The sequence below is a fragment of the Leucoraja erinacea genome, chromosome 21 (genome assembly GCF_028641065.1).
Source record: "Leucoraja erinacea ecotype New England chromosome 21, Leri_hhj_1, whole genome shotgun sequence".
Lineage (NCBI taxonomy): Eukaryota > Metazoa > Chordata > Chondrichthyes > Rajiformes > Rajidae > Leucoraja > Leucoraja erinaceus.
This window is the reverse complement of record NC_073397.1, coordinates 16980172-16986781: the sequence shown is the minus strand read 5'-3', so window position 1 is coordinate 16986781 and position 6610 is coordinate 16980172.

Genomic DNA, 6610 nt, shown 5'->3' with positions numbered 1-6610 from the left:
GTAGTCTGGGTTGAACCCGGATCGCTGGCACTGTAAGGCAGCAACTCTACCGCTGTGCCACCGTGACGCCCCATTTCAGGCAACTTTCCCTGACAGGCGTTTCGCTCTGCGTTAGCACATTGTCCGAGCACTGTCCAATCTCGCCTTTAATTGGAAGCTGACTCTGCGAGCTGTGGGCTCACTGCTTCTCTAATGTGAGGGTGAATCAGGCGGTAGTGAATGTCAGACATGGCTGGCAGATAGCACCTTCAGGAAATGATCTTTAAGCTGAGTTACCCTCTCACCAAACAGAAACAAACAGGACCAGAAGAGTTTATTAGTTAAAGAGCAGCATGAATATTTATGCAACCTCGGGCTGTGGTGGTGTAAGGGTCACGTTCAACATTCTGATTAAAGGTGAATGAATGCGTCAAAGCAAAGAATTCTCCAGTTTCACCCATGCAGGCCATTGCCCATTCTGTTCCTCACTATTCCTCACATTTGCTTCCCTTTCCGAATCTTCTGCATTGCCACAACATAGTGTTGCTCCCTGCGGTGAACAGGAATCCTGTGGATAGACGCCCAGCGACCATGCTGTGGATCGACACATTGACACACGTGCTGGGGTAACTCAGCGGGCAGCATCTCTGGAGGAAAATGACGGGCGACTTTTTGGGTCGGGACTGAATGTAGGGGGCGGAGGAGGAGGTGAAGAGCCGGAGGTGAGGAAAGACCGTGATCAATCAGGGCCGGCCACAAATGACCTCAGGCAGGGTGGTGCCTGGTAGATCCATTATGGGCTAGGAAAGGTGTGCTCTCAAGAGAAACAATGTGGATAACAAGTGGGACTAGTGAGAAGACGGGGCATGTTGGTCAGTGTGGGCAAGTTGGGCCGAAGGGCCTGTTTCCACACTCTATAACTCCATGACTCTAATTTCAGCACTGAACTCCTGAAACAATATTGAGATGCTTTCATTAATCTCTGCAGTCATGGTTGGTTTCTCTTTTGCTCCAATATGTTTTTATTTTTCTCTTTCATTCGCTGCTAGCACTGCCTGGTCGATGCATTATCATCTCTTCCCGGCGTTTTGCTGTCGTTATCACCTTACATCTATTTATAGTTCCGTGGAGCCTCTTCAAACGTCACATCTGCTGCTGCTTCCTCCGAAATAAAACCTTTAAGAAATCTGGGTAATTTATCAGTAACACGGGAGTGAAAGTTATGGTGGATGCAAAGAACCGCAGATGCTGGTTTACAAAAAAAGCCACAAAGTGCTGGAGTAACTCAATGGGTCAGGCAGCACCTCTGGAGAATATGGTTTGAGTTTAGTTTATTGTCACGTGGTACAGTGAACAGCTTTTGTTGCGTGCTATCCAGTCAGCAGAAAGACAACTCACGATTACAATCGAGCCGTCCACAGTGAACAGAGACAGGATAAGGGGAATTACATGAATAATATTTAGTGCAAGAGAAAGTCCAGCAATGTCTGATCAAAGATAGTCCGAAGGTCTCCAATGAGGTGGATAATAACTCAGGACCACTCTCTAGTTGTTCTTGGTCATTGCTTTGATATGGCTAGTCTAGGACAAGTTGCTGGTGACATTTACTCCTTGGAACGTGAAGCTTGCAACCCTCTACGTCGGTACCATCAATGTATACCAGGGTATGTGTCAAGTTCATTAATTAGCTTCCTGGTCAAGAGTGGGTAATTGGCATCTGCAACAGCACTGCGGCATATGGGCCAAACCCGGTGAAATGGGACTATCAAAAATGTACGTGATACTCCAAGTGTGGCCTCACCAACCTTGAGAAGTGTACAATACAACCTATAAAAGACATTGGACAGTACATGGACAGGGCAGGTTTATTGGTATTGTCACGTGTACTGAGGTACAGGGAATCGCTATTATTTGCTTGCTATCCAATTATACCAGACCATGCCATGCATGAGTACAATCAACCCTTACACCAGCACAACACATCGTACAATGAGTGCAGAATACGGCTTACAGTATTGTAGTGCTACAGTTCCAGAAGGTTGGTAAATCGGAACGACACCTTAGTTTATGGGAGGAAGGTTCAGTATCACAGGGGGGAATAAAAACTGTTCCTGCGTCTCATGATACATGCTTTCAAACTTTTGTAGGGGGTGGGAATGAGAAAGTGGGATAACATAGAACTACTGTGAATGGGTGAGCAGGTGATGGTCAGCATGGAATTGATGGGCCAAAGGGCCGATTTCCACACAAATCTAAAAAAATAAAAAATATACTTTACTTGTAAACAATAGACAATCAACTTGCTGCTTAGAATATCTATCCCCCAGCTGTGCTAAAATTAATGAACTAAGATTGCACTGTGTGATATTAGTACAGTCAGCTAGCTCGCATCTTTGGCAACACAGCATGTAAAGGAATTAACAAGTTTACCATTAATTGCATGCTTACAATGTACTGTATTACAATTTTCAGCATATTGCTTGTGGAATTTAGTTTAGTTTAGTTCCCAGCATTGAAACAGGGACTTCGGCCCACCAAGACCAGGCCGCTCACCCTATACATTACTACTATCCAACTCACGAGGAACAATTTACCGGGGGCCAATTAACTTACAAACCTGCACGTCTTTGGAATGTGGGAGCAAACCGGGGAAAACCCACGCGGTCACCAGGAGAACGTACAAACTCCGTACAGACAGCACCTGTGGTCAGGATCGAACCCAGTTCTCTCCACAGACTCAATACTGAAGACCTCTGTGCAGTGTCCAAGGTTCATGAAGTCATCTACAAAGCCTCTGAAGTTGGAAAAAACAGCCATGTCGGGACCAGACACAAAGCGCTAGAGTAACTCAGCGGGTCAAGCAGCATCTCTGGAGAACATGGATAGGGTCGGGATCCTTCTTCGGACTGATTGTAGGGTTGGGGGGGGGGGGGGGGGGGGGAAGAGGAGGAGAGGAGGGTCAGGACAAAGCTGGCAGGTAATGGGGGAGCAAAGTTCTAGATGAAAAGATAGAAGGTGTGAGACAAAATAATTCAAGAGATGTGAATTGTGAAGCTAGAGGAAGGAATGTAGGATGAAAGTGGAGCAGGTGGGGGAAGGGAAAATAGGTGTGAGTTCAGGTGGGGCATAGTGGCCCTGGGGAGGGGGGATGGGGTGGGTGGCGGTGTTGGAGAAAGAAGGGAGAGGGCAAAAGTGGTGTAGTTACCGAAATTGAAGACTGTAATGTCCAGCAATCATCTTCAATAGTTAATCCATCGATCACACCTTTCCTGTACACACTGAGCTGTCAAAAAATATCTTCCAAGACTGCCCAACTTTTCCTTGTTACTAATACATTTAATCCAGGCAATAGTCTGATAAACCTCTTCGATACCCTTTGAAAGCCTCCACATGCTTCCTATAATGGGGCAACCTGTCCAATCCCAGTTATTCCTTTTTCTCCCTGCTCCCATCCGGCAGGTGGTGCAGAAGCTTGAAAGCACATATCACCAAACACAGGAACAGCTTATTCCCCTCTGTTATCAGGCTTCTGAATGGTCCTTCCACGAGCTTGGGTACTGTCCGATTCATCTCTACATCGTGGTGGACATTGGACTTTGTCTAAGGAACTGAAGTGCTACAACGATAGGAACTATATTCTGCACTATGTATCTGCCCCTTTGCTTTTTTGAACTGACTATATATCGGATCGGTTTGGACAGCATGTAAGAAAAGCTGTGCATGGTACCTCGGTACACGCGACAATAATAAACCGAAATCTAAACCTAAACCTAAACTTGTGTGGCACAGTGGCACAGCGGTAGATCTGCTGCATTACAGTGTCAGAGGCCCGGGTTCAATCCTGACGATGGCTGGTGTCTGCACAGAGTGTGTACGCTCTCTTTGTGACCGCGTGGGTTTTCTCCGGCTGCTCCAAAGACGGATGTTTGTAGGTTAATTAGCTTTGGTAAATTGCCCCTAGTGTGTAGGATAGTGCTAGTGTACGGGGGTCACTGGTCAGCGCCGACTCGGTGGGCCACAGTGCCTGTTTCCGTGCTGCGTCTACTTTAGAAAGTCTAAAGTTTCTCTGCATCCCTACACCGTGGATTCCATTCGTGCTAACGCATGTAAGATCTCACCCAGTGCTTTCTGTTAACCTTGTCTGGCTAAACTTCCTAATGGGAATGCCAAGACTCAAGACTCATGCACCAAGAGTGTTTTATTGTCATATGTCCCAGTTCGAAGAATGAAATTCTGACTTGCAGCAGCACAACAGAATATATAAAGAACAGAATATGTAAACTCGTGAACAGTCTCCAACAATATCGCTTCACATGTTAATTTTTTAAGAAAACCTTCATGTTCTTGTCAACAAATTGTAATGTTTTCAGAATACATTGAGTCACAGAGCACACACGTTCAAAAAGGTAATGCTTATTTGCGAGACAGCCTACTCACTATTTACGTGTTGGGTCTGTAAACTCTTGGTGCAAGCTGAATGTCTGTGAAACTGTGAAAGTGCGTGAGAAGCAGACGCAAGATATAACTCTGCTGCCTCACACAACAACAACACACAAACACACACATGGATACCGTGAAAACACTAGGTTCCTGCTTTAGGGCATGTTATGTAAAAGCCTGAATCTGGAGAGAGTTCCCTTCCAACATTTCACTGCCTTCCTCTGTTCATCAGTCAATGAAAGTAAGCATGCACGTACAGCAGGCAGTGAAGAAAGCGAATGGCATGTAGGCCTTCATAACAACTGGAGTTGAGTATAGGAGCAAAGAGGTCCTTCTGTAGTTGTACGGGGCCCTAGTGAGACCACACCTGGAGTATTGTGTGCAGTTTTGGTCTCCAAATTTGAGGAAGGACATTCTTGCTATTGAGGGAGTGCAGCGTAGGTTCACAAGGTTAATTCCTGGGATGGCGGGACTGTCATATGTTGAGAGAATGGAGCAGCTGGGCTTGTATACTCTGGAATTTAGAAGGATGAGAGGGTATCTCATTGAAACATATAAAATTATCAAGGGTTTGGACATGCTAAAGGCAGGAAACATGTTCCCGATGTTGGGTGAGTCCAGGACCAGGGGCCACAGTTTAAGAATAAGGTGTAAGCCATTTAGAACGGAGATGAGGAAACATTTTCCCAAAGAGAGTTGTGAGTCTGGAATTTTCTGCTTCAGAGGGCGGTGGAGGCAGGTTCTCTGGATACTTTCAAGAGAGAGCTAGATAGGGCTCTTGAAGATAGCGGAGTCAGGGGATTATGGGGAGAAGGCAGGAACGGGGTACTGATTGTGGATGATCAGCCATGATCACATTGAATGGCGGTGCTGGCTTGAAGGGGCCGAATGGCCTACTCCTACTATTGTTCATTGTCTATTGTCTATTGTCTCTCACAGTTTAAGACGTAAGTCTTTCACCAAGTTTGGACTCACAAACTAAATGCAGCTTTATTCTCTGTCGTTTAGTTTAGAGATACAGCGTGGAAACAAACCCTTTGGCCCACCGAGTCTGCGCTGACCAATGATCACCTCGTACAATAGCATTATCCTACACACTGGGGACAATTTACAATTTTGACCGAAGCCAATTAAACTACAAACCTGCACGTCTTTGGAGTGTGGGAGGAAGCCGGAGCACCCGGAGAAAACCCACGTGATCACAGGAAGAACGTACAAACTCCGTACAGACAGCACCCGTGGTCAAGTTTGAACCTGGGTCTCTGTTGCTGTAAGGCAGCAACTCTATCACTGTACAATACATTAGTTCTATTCTACACTAGAACATTCCCAGGTTTGTCTGTCTGTACAAAGGGATATGGCAATGTTTCAGATCAGGACCCTTCTTCAAACTTCTTCTGTACTGTTCTATGGGCTTTGTCTAGCCACCATTAGAACATAGAGCACTACAGCACAGGAACTTTAGTTTAGTTTAGCGATACAGTAGGGAACCATGCCATTCGGCCCACTGTGTCCGTGCCGACCAATGATTCCTTGTACACTGGTTCTATCCGAGTCCGACGCACTATAAACAATTTACAGAAGCCAATTACCCTGCAACATTTCTGCACGTCTTTGGGATGTGGGAGGAAACTGGAGCATCATGAGAAAACCCCCGGAGTCGCAGGGAGAACATGCAAACTCTGTACAGACAGCACCTGTAGTCAGGATTAATCCAGTCACTGGAGTGGCAAGGCAGCAACTCTACCATTGCACCACTGTGCCACCCTTCGACTCCCCTTAATGAGAAGATGTTCAAATCCTGCCATGGTAGCCTGGGAAGTTTAAATGCATTGGTAAATAATACGGAATATAAAGCTAGTGTCAGTAATGGTGTCCAAGGAACGTTCAGATTTGATTCTAAAGCTCATTTACTTCAATAAGGCATTTCAGGGTCTTCGGGAACTGACGCAAGCACTTGGTCCAGTTGCTCTGAGACCCCGGTCGCTGGGAATGTTACTGATGCTGAAATGGTGCGTGTTGCTCAGCTCAGGGGAACAAGAGAACATTAATCAAATGATTGCAGCAACACTCAGATTCCAAGAATCAATGAAGTCATAAAAAGAAGATTAAAAAATGAAGAAATAATGGTCTTTCAGTCTTTCTTGCTTTTTCTTTCTTTCCTCTTTCGCTTACTTTTTCTTTTCCTCTC